We start from the raw sequence: 17,422 nt of genomic DNA on the forward strand, positions 1-17,422 counted from the left end.
TACAATCTGATCATGAAAACCCCACAAAGTACAACTAAAACAATTAAAAAACCCACAATTACTAAAATTATACTTCTGCTCCTGTATTCAGGAATACAACAGGCACTAGACTGGGGGAGGGGTGGAAGAATTCCGCAGATGGCCTCCCCCTCCCCCAGGACCCGGAAAGGCTGTGTGTCCCTGGCTAAGGCCGAAGCTGGGTGGATCAGTCGTCTAGTGGCAAGGCGCCCGCCCAGGGAGCTCACCGATAGGGGCAGCTCTCACGCAGTACGGATCTGCAGCCTCCAAGCCTCAGAGGGCAGTGGAAGGAGGAGAGGGTGGTCAGCGGTCGGGATCAGAAGGCAGTTGGCTGGCCGCTGTACAAATAGGCAAGCCGGTTGAAGGGGGAGGGCACTTGGGGACGGACAGCCACCCTGGGTGGGTGTCAAGTGCAGAGTGGCACTTAAGTGGCACTTAAGTCATGAGACCACGCTCCTCCTCCAAGCCCTTACCAGAAATATTAAGTGAAACAGATGCCTCTTTAAACATAAAAGAAACCAAAAAGAACAAAGGGACTGCAAGAAGTTTTAAAATGCACACCCCAGCGGCAGCAGTTCCAGGACCAATGGTGTATAGATTAGAACCGATGTGGAGTCCAATGGCACCTTTGAGACCAACAACGTTTTATTCAGTTGACTCTTACACTTTGTGCACAAGTGTGAACTGATTACTTCCATTCCGTGACATTGTATCTGAGGAAGTGTGTGTGCCCATGAAAGCTCATATACCTTGAATAAAACTTTGTTGGTCTTAAAGGTGCCCTACTAGACTCCCAACTTTGTTCTGCTGCTTCAGACCCACACGCTTCCATCAGTCAGCAAATCCACTAGTGTTACACTGCCTCTTCAGGAGGGGAAGTTGAGGCACAGTCTGACCTTACGCATATGTACACGGAAGTCAGGCCCATGGAGTTCCGTGGTGATTACTGCCAAGTATTAGTGGAATTGCAGCCTCAGTCTTCAGTAGGTTTTTAAAACTCTGCCGTGACTCTTGCTACATCCCATCATGATCTCTCTCTGCCCCTCTGCGGAGATCTAAAATGGTACCCCTTGGTTCTATCATGTCTGCTTTACTCTGCGCTAAATGGTGCATCTCCAGCCGGAGCCTCTACATCTGTGGTCCTCTGTGTGCCGTTCCTGATTCAGCAATTACCATCAACAAGGAAAGAATGAAGGTTAATGGTGTGTGCACGCTTGGACTCTCAGTACCAGAAATGCAACGTCAAAGGAAGAAAGTGCTCAGATACCCCTCGCCATCGCTGCGCAAAAGCCTTGATGTATTCGCAGTACGTTCACAGAGCCAGAGAAAGCTCTAGCCGGATCGTATCGTGTATGCATGAAGCACAGTTGTCACCAAATAAATGCAGAAGGGGGGAAATGGCTATGGGAGAAACTATTTTTTTCCTCGTGAATATTAATCACGGCGGCGTTGATAGCAAAGCGATACAAGTAAAATACAAAAGCCAAGCATTGCTGCAGGGCTCAGCACAGATGAGTGCTGTAGCAAAGCCATTTTTCCCCTCGTAGAGATAACATGGCTTATGCTTCGGATCATTATACTGCAGAGAGTGAATGCAAAGCAGCATCGCCTCCCTGGCCTTTCCCCCAAAGTCCTAAATAGAATTAATGTGACATCCCAGGTGAGAATTGGATTCAACCGTTCAATTTTAAAAAAAAAAAAATTAAAATTAAGTTCCATATGGGTTTTAATCTTAAATGACAAAAAAAAAAATTGTACACCACAATATGCCAGATGATAACGCAGTATGCTCCTGCTCAAATTCCTTAAGCAAATTTAAGTAATGTTCAGGAGGGACTCTATCAGTGGGGAAAGAATCAGAGTTCATATAAAGAGGGAAAGTGCAGATATTGATTTTGATTGGATAACAGCAAATGAGAGCTAAAGAGACGTAGTGGTTAAGAGTGGCAGCCTCTGATCTGGAGAACTCAGTTTGATTCCCCACTCCCCCACATGTAGTTGTGAGTTTCCTGCATTCTGCAGAGGGTTGGACTAGACAACCCTGGACATCCCTTTCAACTTTATGATTCTATGACTAGTCACAGTTCTCTTAGAGCTGTTCTCATAGAACAGTTCTCTCTGAGCTCTTTCAGCCCCACCTCCTTCACACAATGGCTGTTGTGGGGAGAGTAAGGTAAAGATATTTGTAAGCTGCCATGAGACTCCTTCAGGTAGTGATAAGCGGGGTACAAAAAAAACCAGTTTTTCTCTGTTCTTCTCTTAACTACAATACATTTGTAGTCTTTGTCAGCTCTCTTTGCCCTTAGCAGAATTTATAAATCTCTATCATGTCCTCCCTTGTCTCTTTTCTAACCTGAAAAGGCCCAAACTCTTCAGCCTCCCTTCATAGGGAAGGTGTTCCAACCTCCTAATCTTCTCAGCTACCCTCTCCGACACTTTCCTCAGCTCTGTCATGTTCTTTTGGAGACACAGAATTCCATTTCCTTCCTCCCTCCTTTGTGTAAATCCCACTTGCCTGCTTCATTCAACACTTGCCAGACCTGTTTCGATTAATCAGGGTTCTGCTTAGGGCCTGCTGAGGAGCACCACAGAAGTTGCCTACCCCATGGGATACTCATGTCCCTTCACCCATCAGATCCTTGAGGAGGACCCTTTTCTCGTGGACTTTGTTTTTTAAGCAAACGAGAGGGGCAAGAACAACAGTAACTTCAAGAAGATGCTGGCCTCCCTGTTCAAAAGTCCACCTGCAGGAAACACTCCAAGAACCCCTCCCCCCAGTTCAGTAATCCCTCTTTAAATTTTGGAGGCCGCCATTTGTTTTATGCAATGGGACTGGTTGTATTTGAAAACTGATTCCAAACTCTTTCTCTCCCTTCTCCCCCCCCCCCAGCTCAGAGGTGGCAAATTCCAAAAGTAGGAAAAGAGACGTTAGCCATTAGAAGAACATCTTCTGTCACTGGCTTCCTTTGGCAAAGCATTCGATAATCAACTTGAGCTGGAAGAAGAGTGGGTTTTTATATGCTGCTTTTCTCTACCAGAGTCTCCAAGTGGCTTACATTCGCCTTCCCTTTCCTCTCCCCACAACAGACACCCTGCGAGGGAGGTGTGGCGAAGAGAACCCTGATATTACTGCTTGATCAGAACAGCTCTATCAGGACTGTGACTTGCTCAAGGTCACCCAGCTGGCTGCATGTGGAGGAGTGGGGAATCGAACCCAGCTCAACGGATTAGAAGCCACCGCACTTCACCACTACACCAAGCTGGCTATTAGCAAACCTTCAGTCTGACAAAGAACTGTCTCCCAGAATTCCTAACAGGACTCATGGCAGTTTACCTTTGGTGCTCTCCAGCGGCCACCATGGCTGGGGCTCCCCCTTGGTGTGGCACTATGCAGCTGCTGCTGGCAGCGCCCCCCAGTGGGCGGCGGGAAGTCAGGGGTGCCAGCAGGGAAGTTAGCAGAGCAGGGGCTCAGATGGCAGCGGCGACGTCCCTCGGCAAAAGACTATCTCCTGGACCTCCGTAAAATTGTCAAGCATTGACCGGTCCCCAGTGATAAAAAGTTGGGGACCACTGAACTACAGCATACAAAATTGTACTATTTGGTATATTTATGGGTTTAGAATGATAAATACCTTCATTTTCTACAAAAAAAGAGTTGTGAATATACCCAATGCTTGAGAGAGAGCTTCACACTGCTGCTTTTTAATACATGTATCTTTGCCAGCTGACCAGAAAGGCTGGGTGTGGGGAGGATTCAACGTTTAAGCTTCTACAGTAAACAAAATAAAGTGTGTTATTTGGACCGAACACCCTCAAAGAGTCACATTAGGACTAGCATACCTGAGCATATATTGAGTTAAACTTCATAACAAAGCATATTATAGCATATTAATTGTGGTAAGATTAGTCACTTAAGTGCTGAACATATCCTGTACATGTGTTGTATTTGTAAATCGCCTTACATTAAAATTTTCATACTTCATATTTTGAGTGAGCAAAGTTTTGTTTGTAAAGCATTGTGATAAGACCAGGGCCTTTTCAGGGCCTGGCCCCTACCTGGTGGAATAAGCTCCCGGGGGACCTGTGGGCCCTTGGAGAGCTTTCCGCCTTCTGTAGGGACTGCAAAACAGAGCTCTTCCGCCAGCTCTATTGTCGGGGCCAGTGCTAGAGCGGGTGATACGAGTCCCCCTTGGCTTTGGTGCCTGAACATCTGGTGCTGAACATCTTAGTTCCTCCCCATGCTACCTTCATAGATGGCCATCCTGTATTCAGGAGGGCTATGGTTATTCTGCCATCTGCGGAGCTCTTGTTATATTAATAGTAATTGGGGTTTTAATGGGATTTTAATTTGAAGTTCGTTATTGGATTTTTGTTGTATGGATAGTTTTTATGTAAGCTGCCGCAAGCCGGTTTCCAAGAGCAGTGGCCAATAAATCCAATGAATGAATGAATGAATGAATGAATGAATGAATGAATGAATGAATGAATGAATGAATGAATGAATGAATGAAAACAGGAAATATTTCATAGGAATTTTTCTCATGGCTCCTCAAAATTTCCAGGTTGTTAAAAAAATTAGGAAAATTCTCTGGGAAAAAGCAGAAACAGACATTCTTTTTTAAAAGGCCTTCATGTCATAGCAAAAGTAGCCTCAGCAGAACTAACCTCTTATTGTTTTTAAAACAAGCGGTTTTTTTCCTCAGTTCTGTCTAAACATACCTACATGTAATTATTCTCACATGGATAATACCATAATGTCCCATCATCCAAAATGGAGGGAAGATTTCCTGGCACCACAGATACACAAAACCTGATTTGATAGGCCTCTTCAGGCTGGCCTCACATCCTGCATCTGGGCCCATAGCCCTCCCAACCTATATGCCAGGAATGATCACTGCAGGGATCAGTTTAACAGAGACTGCATCTTGGCACAATTTCACTACGTTTGATTCATGACCTAGATTGGTTAAAACCCTGTAAACAGTAATTATCTCACATGTGGAATCATGCAAATCCAACTTTCAAGGTTTGGATGTGCCTGGAACCATCTTCTTCCATGGACTTGCAACTGATTGTTTACATCTTCTGATTGGCTAATTTGTGGACCTTCTGCTTTCAAGAGTGTGGTAAAGAAACCACAGGAGGATCATGCAAGTAATAATAAAGTCGCATTTTCAGGAGAGAACAGCTGACTCCTGTGGACGCGACTTGGAGGAAGATCCAAGAGTATATTTTAAGATGGCTGATGGAGTGATTTGCAACTACGGCTTTTAAGCTTTTATGTCAATAAATACATTGAGTTTCTTAATTAAGAAGCTGAGATCAGTTCTTTGAAGTACCTGGAGGATCTTCCTAAATTTCAATACAACCCTGCACTTTCATCATCTATGCATCTGATGAAGTAGACTTGTACCTACAAAAAGGTTCAGGCCACAACCAATTTGTGAACCTTACAACACATTACTCTTTGCTGCTGTCTTAAACTTGTATACACATGATACAACATAGATAATAGTAAAGTTTGAGATGACCTGTAGTTTACATCTCTCACACATTAACTTGACAAGTTCTCATCAGATCCCAAATTTCAACTGATTGCAGAATCAACAAAAGACTAGTATTTTGCCACGAGCACTCCACAACTACATCTTTACCTCCACTGTTCAGAAGTTTTATGCAAATGAGCAAAGTTGGATTTTTATGGAATATTCAATAAACAAATACATACATATATAATGGCTTAAATTTTAAAAGTGTTAGAATTATATGTTTACACACTACTCCAGAGAGAATGAAGGATAGCAGAAGAGAAGCCTTTGCCTTGGGATTGCTGCTTGGAATTATTTGCATGTTTCACTTTTAACAGTGATTTAATGATACATTCAGCCACTGGAGACCTTTAGCTTTCCCACTGGAGAGGGCAAATCACAGAGAGCAGTGGGATGTTCTAAGCAGCCTAGCAGGTGACAGAAGAAAGATTTGTTTCCCCAATAACTATACATTACAAAAATTTGCCAGCACAGTGGTGACTGTCGATACCCCACATCAAAATGTGCCTACTTGATAATATACCGACAGTATCAAAAATATGTTAGAATTTCAAACTTGCTGAGAAGCCTGGGATGCAGGGATTATTTTCCCGGAGGGCAGATAAACAAGATGGATGGGCTAAACTCCGAATTGCTTAATGATCAAAAATGCAGCAAAAACTGTCATAGAAAGGAGTGCTTGGCTCATCAAAGCTGACTTTATGATTCCTGCCAAGTTATTTCTGCCTTTACCGAGGGCACAAACCAAGTGAGTAATTAAGTTAATGAATCCAAACAGTTGACCTCATAGTTGCCTACCCCTTTAAATACACATCAAGAGGCCACACTGGTATTATGGAACATTTTGGAAATAAAAGCAGCAAACGTCAAGGACTAGATGCAATAGCATCAGATAAATCCAGGCAGTGCTACAGGGTAAAGATTAATTCTGTGGATTGAACAGGACATTCACTGACAACTGAGTGTCTCTTCTATAACCTGATTTTCTAGTCCATGGCTGTGCAATCCTAAACAGGGTTAAGATCCTCCTATGCCCGCTGAAATCAATGGGTTTAGAAGGGTGAGATGTTGTTTAGTATTGCACTGCCATTCTACTAAGGGATAAATCGTCAAATAAAGTCACCAGACATTAGTGATTCCGAACACAACTTCTGCAATCTAGGTCCAGTGCCGATAAAGCACATTTGTAATGGAGCCTCTATGTGAATGTCTTCTATTGATGTCAGCAGGTCTTGTGCAATTTGGACCAGAACCTTTGACCCAGATTCTGGCTTCCTAATACCTAGAAGTGATCCAGAATTATTAGCATTCTTGCACTCAGGAGCTGCATTTTAAATTCTTCACTAGCAAAGGTATTCGTATGGTGATTAATCTTTCCTGTTACATTTACCTTGGGTGGCAAGGATTCTTGTACAATTTCACTAGCTTTATTTGTTGCTCTGTTATAAAGCTTATTCTCTTCCCCTCTCCTGTTAAACAGTTTTACAAACTCCCACACCAACTAGAGTTATAAGGACAACACCTATTTTATTCCTCAGAACAGTAAGGTATCTTATCCCAAGAGAAGACACAAGAAAAAAAGTGTAATATACTTTTTGTTAAAACTGGGCAAGGGCTTTCACTAGTTGGAAAGGACCTCCTGGGTCCAACCCCCTGCACCATGCAGGTCACCCACAACCCTATCACTGACAGTGTAACCTGCCACCCCCTTGAATCTTCACAAAATCAGCCTCTCTGTCAGCCTCTGTCCAGCCTCTGTTTAAAAATCTCCAAAGATGGAGAACCCACCACCACCCAAAGAAGCCTGTTCCACTAAGAAACTGTTGTCAAGATCAGGCTAGGGTCATGAATTGTTGTTATTGGAAACTTGATTTAGAGGTTGTATTTTCCATCTCGAAGTTTGTGAAGTCAAATACAATGGTAGAAAGAGATGAAGGCCAGAATCCTAGTATCTATACCATGTCAGACCAAGCCAGAAGGCTCATACCACTAACCAATAACAACAGTAAACCCTGTGAATGGTAGACCCCTATTCCCTTCTATGGCTGAAGACAGCCTGGAGGAACACAGTTGTAGTTTGCTTGCAAAGCAAAATCCTAGATATTACACCCTAACCCATTTGGATAGACACATGTCCGCCTCTTTGTTGCTCCAGGCATGTTTCCATTTAAAAAAAGAAATCCCCCCCCCACCAAGGAGAGGGAGGCAGGTGTGAGGATGGGATGATACAGACAACTCTAGCACATTTGAGCCTCCATACCTTTCTTCTGCTGCTTGCCTGCTGGTTGCTCTCCAGTCGCTAGCACTTTTTAGGGTAGTGAATCCACTTTATGCGATTCCCAAAGAAGCACTTTAAAATGGACAATGTAGTGACCAGTCAGCTGGCCAGACGCTGGATGTGGGTAACATCATGCAGAGCAGCTGGAATATAATGCCTACATTCGACTGGCATAGAATCATAGAGTTGGAAGGGATCTCATGGGTCATCTAGTCCAACCCCCTGCACTATGCAGGACACAACCCTGTTGCTCATCCACTGTAACCTGCCACCCCCTTGAACCTTCACAGAATCAGCCTCTCTGTCAGATGGCTATCCAGTCTTTGTTTAAAAATGTCCAAAGATGGAGAACCCACCACCTTCCAAGGAAGCCTGTTCCACTGAGAAACCACTTTGTTGCCTTCTTATGAACACACTCCAGTTTCTCTACATCCCTCTTCAACTGTAGTGTCCAAACCTGAACACAGTACTCCAAGTGAGGCCGAACCAGAGCAGAGTAAAGCAGTACCATCACCTCCCATGATCTGAACACGATAATCCACTTCATACAGCCCCAAATTCCATTTGCCTTTTTAGCCACCGAGTCACACTGTTGACTCATGTTCAATATATGGTCTACTAAGACACTAAGGCATGACACTACATTTAACGGGTACGGAAATCCCCTCTGTTCTCATGTTAGTTTATCAGCTGAAAATATGATTTTCACCAAATGCTACTGTTACTACTGTTGTTGTCCTGCTGTTATTATTGAACCATGTTTTACCTGTATTGTTTGTTTGTTTGTTTACTGGACTTGTATATCACCGCTCCCAGCAAGTTGGCTCACGGCAGTTCACAAAAAAAACAATGCGCAGCAAGTCACATGTAAAACATAACCTAAAACAATCCGCAGCAATCTTAAAAACAATCCTCAACATCATAAAAGGCGGTATACTCTATATACTGATAAACTTCCACTCATATATTGGACCATTGGGGTGGTGCTATTGGTAATATTGACAGGCAGTACAAATAGATGACACATGATCCCTAAGGCTGCCTAATACTGCGCACCGAAAAGGGGGGTGGGGGACCAGATCGTACACCTCGGGATTACTATCCAGCCCTAACCAAACCCTGGTGGAAAATTTCCAAGTTTTCTGTAAACCACCCTGAGCTGTGAGGGGAGGGCGGTAGGTAGGTAAGTAGGTAGGTAAGTAGGTAGGTAGGTAAGGGGGGAAATAAATAAATAGAATAAATAAATAAATCTGCAGCTGCCGACCAAGACTAAGTATATAAATAGCTGCTATTATGTGGCACATTCCTTGCAGGGACTGAAGAACACAATGAGTGCCTAGTAGTCATATTTTTTCATTAGTCCATATTAATATATATTACAATTCTTATTCTGTGTATATTAGAAAAGTAAAATATCAGAATGTAGTCCAGTGCTTTCGGTTCTGAAGAAGGAATTATGCCCATTAAAAATATAAATCTTTATTCATAACATCAGAGAAAGCTATCATACCCATAATATTATTTCATCAACTAAGTTATAAATGGGGATCAACAAATTATGCTTTCTGCAACTCCAAGTGTTATTGATTACATTTTTTTTTAGTAAAGAGGAACACAAGACATAACTGTGCTGGGTAGAAAAAGCCACTGGAACAGCATTAATAGAGCATTAGACTTTGATCTGGAGGAACTGGATTCAAATCTTCCCCCATTGCCCCTCCCCCTCCCCCTCCTTCCCCCCTGCCCTGTCCCCTTTCAATGTTCATTTATTTCTAAATGGGCTTTGAAGCTAGTTCCCACATAAAGACGCTTGATATTTTATGTGGCCAACATGGTTGCCACATATATTCTGATCAAAGTTTTGGGACTCCCACTTTTAGAATGTCGAGGATGTATCCTAGAGCCCACGGCTGCCATGTGACGCAATCAGAAAATGGCCAATAAAGGGCACTTTAGCCAATCCCAAACGTTGGGGGGCTGCAAGTTAAGGATCCTCCAATGACAGTGGCAGCTGTTTCCAAATGGGTATTCCCTGCATACTCAAAGTTGATGACACCTCCTATGCCACAGAGGGAGAAGATAGTGAACAGCTCTTTACATCAGAGAAGAAACATGAATAATAAGAACATGGCTACCATCTAAGCTATGAAGCTGCATACAGCCATCAAGCTCATTGTGGTCATAAAACTCACTCAGCTACCCTTCCTTATGCTTGGGTAAGATTCCCTATGCTGTGGTAATATCATCTCACAGGAACAATCTAAGACTTTTCTCAGGGTTAAAATACATGTGAAATAAATATAGATGTCATCACTGTTTCTGCCTTTTTTCCATACTTCAGTTTTCTGAAGTGCCTCAGAAGAAAACTTCTCATAGGACCCATAACGCAGATAGGAAATGTTGCTTCATATTAGAACCTTAGAATTTGCAACATTCAAAGGCACTTTCCTCCCTCATGTGTTAAAAATTAGATCCTCTCCTTGAAAGAGCAAGAAGACACAGTTCTGTCATTTTACAGTCATCCTGACAATAACTTCAACCAAAATATTCATTTCAAATTCAGCATAGCCCTTCACTTTGTTTAATTCAAGAATGTCGTTTCTGCAAAAAATGTGAAATTGTGCATGTTTCAAGAAACAAGACAACATGCCGCAATGAAATTGGCTCACATGCCAAGAGGCCTTTGATTTAAATGCAAAATCTAAGTTTAATATAAGAGTTATTCCGTGAATAAGAAAAAGTGGGCGTGACCAAATCATGAAACGAGATGTGCCGCTTGAGGCCCCGGTTGTCACCCATTTTTGTTCACACGATATTTCAAACCAAATTAGGGTTCAAGGGCTAGTGATCCTGCTTCTGCTCCCTGACTCATCCCACTGTAAGACCATTCATGGGCAAAAGGCCCTCAAACCCTTTTTTCCAAAGTCAACAGCACCACAGGCTCCTTCCCACCTCAACTACTCAGTACTATCTGCCTGTGTCCAACACCTGTGTGGCAGAAAGGAAAGGCAAATCCTCTGTTCATGCCGCAGGGGATGGGACTTTATATCCCTTTGCCTGTGTCGTGGCTCAGAACAAAAGCAGCCAAAGGAAGGGAAAGGGTCCTCAGGATCAGGGGTAGTCAACCTGTGGTCCTCCAGATGTCCATGGACTACAATTCCTATGAGCCCCTGCCAGCGTTTGCTGGCAGGGGCTCATAGGAATTGTAGTCCATGGACATCTGGAGGACCACAGGTTGACTACCCCAGCTCAGGATTACGATCTATGTTGGGGGCTAAACAATAAGCCCCCCCAAATGTCAAATTAGACCACATAGCTGCCAGCTGCCTTTTCCCTATTAAGAGTTTCCTCTAGCCAGCTTCTTAAACACTATTAAATACCAGTAAGTGAAGGGGGTGGGGGAGACACCTACCGAGGTTACAACTAAGTCAGTTTTACTGCCTGAACCTTTATGACAACAATATAAAGCAACTTCCACAACACCCAGAAGATAAGCTCTTTAAAAGAAAATATAAAAGCATTAGCTCGGCAATTCATGCAAACTTCATCATGCATCGTAGACATTTTTTTTTAAGTTTAACAAAGAAAAGCACATCATTAAAGAATATGGCTCTATCGCCATTCTTATGCAAATCCCTTCCAGATAGTTGGGTGGAAAAAATTCCATCTCGGCACACAGCGAGAAATAAAATGTTGCTGGGTAGAAATTTCTGTTGTACTGAGTGCATCTATCACTCATATAATCCAAAACTCCTGTATATGTGCCTGGACTACAGAATTAGTATTGATCTATTCACCATGTAAACATCAAGTACTTTCTATTATTACCTGAAATAGCATGCTATCACAACTTCTATTTCCTTCCCCACTATCTTAAATAGAAGTTGTGAACATTAGCTCTTCCTTTCGTGTACTTTTTTGCACAGCTATATAACTACGGCGTTCAAGGTTTCTTCCCCCCCTCCCAGGTTTCCTGCAGACATCTGCAGTATTACCGTCAAAGCACTTTACTTTCAAGTCACCTCGGATAGAAAACAATGCAACTGTCATTTACCCAGAAACCTCTTCCCCACGACTTAGTTTGCGGAGGTGCTTTGTTTCAAGGCCACCTTTGTCATGACTGCTACTTCCAAGGAACAACATCAAACCGGGGAGGAGGTCCAAGTATGGCAGACCTTAGCAGGACATCTTGGAGAAGAAAGACCACTAGTGCGAAGGAAGGGCATGCGGTTTAAAAGCATGTAGGCAGAAAAAGTGGGATGTGGAATCTTTTCCGATCTCAGAAGCTAAGCCAGTTTGGTACTTGAATTGGAGGCCACCAAGGAAGCCTTTGCCTCGGAAACCACCTCTACTTAGTCATTTGCCTCGGAAACTCTATGGCAGTGGTCCCCAACCCCCAGTCCGGGGACCGGGACCGGTCCGGGGACCAGTCGGTACCGGGCCACGGCTCCTCCTTGTCCTCCTCCCCAGCTGCTGCCTCGGGGGCTGCCCTGCCACTCTGCCACTGGCTCACCTTTGGTGCTCTCCAGTGACTGCCATGGCTGGGGCTCCCCCTCAGTGTGACACTGGGCAGCTGCTGCTGGCAGCACCCCCCAGCAGGCGGTGGGAAGTCAGGGGCACTAGCAGGAAAGCAAGCAGAGCAGAGGCTCAGGCAGCGGTGACGTCCCTCGGCATAAGACTAACCCCCCCCCCCCGGGCCTCAGTAAAATTGTCAAGCGTTGACCGATCCCCGGTGATAAAAAGGTTGGGGACCACTGCTCTATGGCAGAGTTTCCCAACCAGGGCTGCGCATAACCCCAGGGTTACTCCAGTGCTCCAAAGGGGTTACATGGGTTGGGGGAATTTATTTTTTTTAATATATATTTTAAAGAGTTTTTAAAGGAACTGGGGGCAGTTTTCACGTTATTTGGGAAGGTTAACCTGCTCTATCTGTTAGTGGTGATTGGAGTCCAGCATGGTGAGTCCTCTTGGGGTTGGTTGGGTGAGGGCTTGTTTCCCCGGGAAATACCCCAAAACCTCCAGGGTCTTTTCCACAGTGACTAAAAATTTCACAGCAGCAGCCCTAAAACTCTGGAATGTCATTAAAGGTAAAGGTAAAGGTATCCCCTGTGCAAGCACCGAGTCATGTCTGACCCTTGGGGTGACGCCCTCCAGCGTTTTCATGGCAGACTCAATACGGGGTGGTTTGCCAGTGCCTTCCCCAGTCATTACCGTTTACCCCCCAGCAAGCTGGGTACTCATTTTACCGACCTCGGAAGGATGGAAGGCTGAGTCAACCTTGAGCCGGCTGCTGGGATTGAACTCCCAGCCTCATGGGCAAGGCTTTCAGACAGCTGCCTTACCACTCTGCGCCACAAGAGGCTCTTAGAATGTCATTACTTTTGCACTAAAATCTCCTGATTCAGGCATAGCACCGAATGCATTCCTTGTTTACTGCATGTTTTGTGAATTCCAAGAAAACGTGATCCTCCCCACCCACCCCACCCCTGGGAGGGAATTCACAATAGCCTAAAGTGGAAGCTCAAAAGTTGCATTGGCTTCCTCCACTGTTTCCCACCTCAAAATGATGGTGTTTGAGATCCAACCAATGCTGTGTCTCTGTTCACCTCCTCCATTCCCTGATGAATTAAAAAAACATAATTGAACATGATAACGTTACAACATAGATCGAAAGTAGCATAAGCCCAACATACAAACACTGCCTCCCTGTCACCCCCTACAGAAAGACTGAAGGTTCCACAGAAGGGAAATGAAGCCATGGTCAGTTTCAGGCAGGGAGGCTATGAACATTGTTAATTTCATCCAGCAGCCTCCTACCTACAGGTTTCCCCATTAAGGGGGGGGGGAGCTTCTTTGTTTTACAAATTAGGAGCATGCTAACATGACTGAGGTTTTCTTTTAAAAAATAATAACATTCACTATATGGGGGGAAGGGGAGGGGGAAACTGACGATGCAGAATGCTTGCCTGAAGTGGCACACTTAAAACAAAGGTGCAAGCTGGCACCATTTTCCCCAAGCTGTCTTTTAATTTGCATTGCTCCTGAGAAGACTTGTGGGGGAGGGGATGTGCCACACAGTATATGGAAAAGGGGAGCACTTGGGCACTTTTCCTATGGGAAAGGGAGTAAGGGAGGTGGAGGGAGATTGGTGATGAGAGCAAGACATGAGAACAGGTGGGGCATTACATGATTACATTGTTGCACATGCTCAGATTTTTTTTCTTTAAGGGAAGGGAGGTGAGGCAGGAACCAAAACTGCCTGAATGGTGCCGGAGAAACTCACAAATGTAGAATGCCAGGCGCAAAATCGGGGTCAGCATCCAGAAGTCAATGTGGCAAGAATGCGCCAGCAAATAACAACTGTGGGAAAGACCCAGGCAATTTCCAAGCTCAAGTTGGAAACACTAGAGACCTCATGATGGCAGTATGTGCATGTGCAGGTGAGCATACTGTAGTTATACACTGGCACTCAGTGCCTGGTTTATGGATGCAGGGAAATGAGGTGGTAGAATGCAGAAACGGATTTCACCACAGATTGCAAGTGGCTGATCACAGATGGTTGCATGCTCTTACAGCATGGTAAACGAAGAAAACAGGTCAAAGTTTTCTCCCAGCTGCATTGGTTTTCTATTTTCAGGGTGTTTTTAACTGTTAAGGGAACCTTCAAAACTGAAATCAAACAACAGCTTTGAAGTGGTGCCTCAAGGTTCTACCATCTTATTTGGGGAGGCATTTATAAACCAGGTCTGAGTAACAATGGGAGAGCCAGAGATAGGGTTGGCAGTCCTGTACTAGCAACGACTGGTAGCTTTGGGAGTCAGATCATGTAGAGCGGCACATTGGGGGAAAATCTCCAGAATTCAGCCTGGCCTGGAGAGCAACAAGAATATCCCGTGGAACCTTATCAAAAGCTTTACTGAAATCCAGATAAACTATGACCACGGTATTCCCCTTATCCAGCAAGGTAGTCACTTTCTCGAAGAAAGAGATAAGGTTGGTCTGATATGACCTGTTCTTCCGAACAAGCATGCATCCCTGACACATTTCCTGCCCCCACTAAGCAGTGCCCTCCAGAACCCTCTCAGTTGCTCTCCAGGCCAGGCTGAATTCTGGAGATTTCTGGTGGGGAGGGGGGGTGGTCACATGGGCATGCAATTGGGGTCACTGTGATTAGGCAGGTAGTTGTGAATTCCTGTATTGTGCAGGGGGTTGGACTAGCGGACACTGGAGGTCCCTTCCAACTCTATGATTCTATAATTCTATGATATCAGTACTCAAAGTTTACTATGCAGTTACAACTGCATACTACTTCTACTACCCATAGAAACCGCTCCTCCTCTAAGTGACAGCATTTCAAACATTGCATTTGCCTTCTTTGCCGTCACATGACACTGTCTGCTCATATTTAGCTTACAGACCACAAGTACCCCAAGATCACGTTCACACGCATTGCTACCCAGAAGTGTATCTCCCATCCAGTATGCTTGCTTCTCATTTTTGCAACCCAAACAAAATTGGTCTGAGAAAGGAGGAGAAAGACCAGTCTCCCCTGACAGCTACTGTACATCCTCACACGGACTTGCCGTTCCAGGTTTAAAAGACCATCACCTTATAACAGACCTAGCAATGCATTTACAAGCCAAGCATAAGGTATCTTTGCCCTAGTGGCCTTTGGCACAACTTGAGATCTTTTTTCGTACTTAGAACAGCCTAATATAATCAAATCTGCACAATATCTTCTGTGTTCCACCAGTCTGTACACTAAGCATTTAGTGTACACCTTTTTTTATACCCTGCCTTGATTGTTTTGAGTAAATACCCAACTTGAAGAAGCATTCTGATGGGCTTAACTTGGAAGTATGCTTGCTGCTTTAGTGGATCCTACTCAAGGACTTTGCTGTTGTTCCCAGATTTCTTCCTGCGGACCAACACACCAGCTTACATATATCTTTCTACAGCATACAATAACAAACCTTGCTTTTAATGAACAAATACCAATGTACCAATGGGAACGATTATAGAAAAAAGAAATCAAATTCACAGCTAGCCAGATGCTAAGAGAAAATTGGTATAAAGTGTTTTTTAGATGGTACATTAACCCCAAAGAATGCTGATAAAATAGATATAAAATTATAAAGGGAAATGTTGGGAATGTTCAGAAACAGATGGAACTTTTTGCCATATGTAGTGGAACTGCAAAAAAAAATGGAAGGAAATACATGAGAAAATATATTAAAAGTTAAATCCCTATGGAAGGCAAGAATATGGTATTAGGAATATTGACCAATAAACTACCAAAGTTTTTAGAAGAGTCGTTTGAATATATGGTGACTGTGGCTAAAGTTATTTACGCAAGAAAATGGAAAGCTGATGTATATCCAAGTTTAGAAGAATGCAATAATAAACTAGCTGAATATGCAGAAATAGTGAAACTAAATGTCAAAAATGGATCATTTTCAAAGTTTGAGGAGACATGTGAAGTTTACTATGAACACAGAAGCAATTTAAAATGATACATAATTATTATATAGTATACATAATTATGTAGCAGAATGAGAATAAAATTTGAACATAAATTAATGGGAATTTGAACAGTAATCTCTTTGATTTTTAACTTGCCTCTTTAATGTGGATTTTCTTCTTTGAAAGGACTTCAACATATTATCAGTCATAATATCTGATGAGGCGTGAATCATGGGATATATAGTAACAGCGAAAATAATAATAGAGTGCTAAAACACAGTGCTAAAATAGTTTATAATAATTAAAGCAAGGATATATGAGGACGAGAAGAATGTTGGGGAGAACCTTTTTCTTTTGCTTGCTTGTTTTATATATGGTGTAAAGTAAACTTTGATTAATTATATGAATTGTTTCGTATCACCTCCTTTTTCTTTTTTGTATCCCTTTTAGATCTTTATTATATTCTTATTTCTTTCTTCAAAATAAAAACATTCCATTAAAAAAGGATACTAAACCTTGCTGAGCTTTTGGGCACATCCTCCCATGGGGTACCGTGAGGCCAACCACAAAAGGTAAGGAGTTTCCAAGCCAAGCTTATCCCAATAAGGCAGATGTTTCCAGGTCTATAGACCTAAGGACAATTCCTCTTGAGCTCTTCTGGAGTACCTCCAAACCATTGAGAAAAGTCAAAGCTGGATTTTGCCTTTGGGGAAAAGAGTCTTTGTTGAAGAAAGAAGCGAACACAGAAAAAAATGTGGGGGGGGGGGGGTTCCATAGTGCCCAGAGGTGATCACATATCTCCTGGATTAGGGTTTACTGAACTTCATTAAGAAATTACTCATTATTCAACAACATTAAATCTTCATTTTATATCTAATCTTAAAATGTTTATTCTCTCCTAAACTGACCAGGTTGTTAGTATGTTAGCATGTTTATGTAAAGTTTGCTATTAAATTTGAGCTATAGTCATTTGTTTTATTGTGCAATGTAAAGGAGAAAAGATTTTCTATCAGAAACAAATTAATGAACCTCCACCGTTGAGGAAAGTATCATGCAATAGATCATTAGTGCTGCAATATAAGTATTCTGGATTCTTTTGCTCACACATTCCCAA

General features: G+C 43.1%; 1 long non-coding RNA gene across 2 annotated transcripts in view; it reads right to left on the reverse strand.

Moving 5' to 3' along the window:
* Window positions 1-16,999, reverse strand: part of LOC143841857 (uncharacterized) — a 216,319-nt gene extending 199,320 nt beyond the window's left edge. For both annotated transcript variants that reach the window (XR_013232902.1, XR_013232901.1), the window contains exon 1: window positions 16,824-16,999. This is a non-coding gene — a long non-coding RNA (uncharacterized LOC143841857). The remainder of the gene's footprint in view (window positions 1-16,823) is intronic.
* Window positions 17,000-17,422: the final 423 nt, after the last annotated feature.

This window comes from Paroedura picta, chromosome 7 (genome assembly GCF_049243985.1).
Source record: "Paroedura picta isolate Pp20150507F chromosome 7, Ppicta_v3.0, whole genome shotgun sequence".
NCBI classification, from domain to species: Eukaryota; Metazoa; Chordata; class Lepidosauria; order Squamata; family Gekkonidae; genus Paroedura; species Paroedura picta.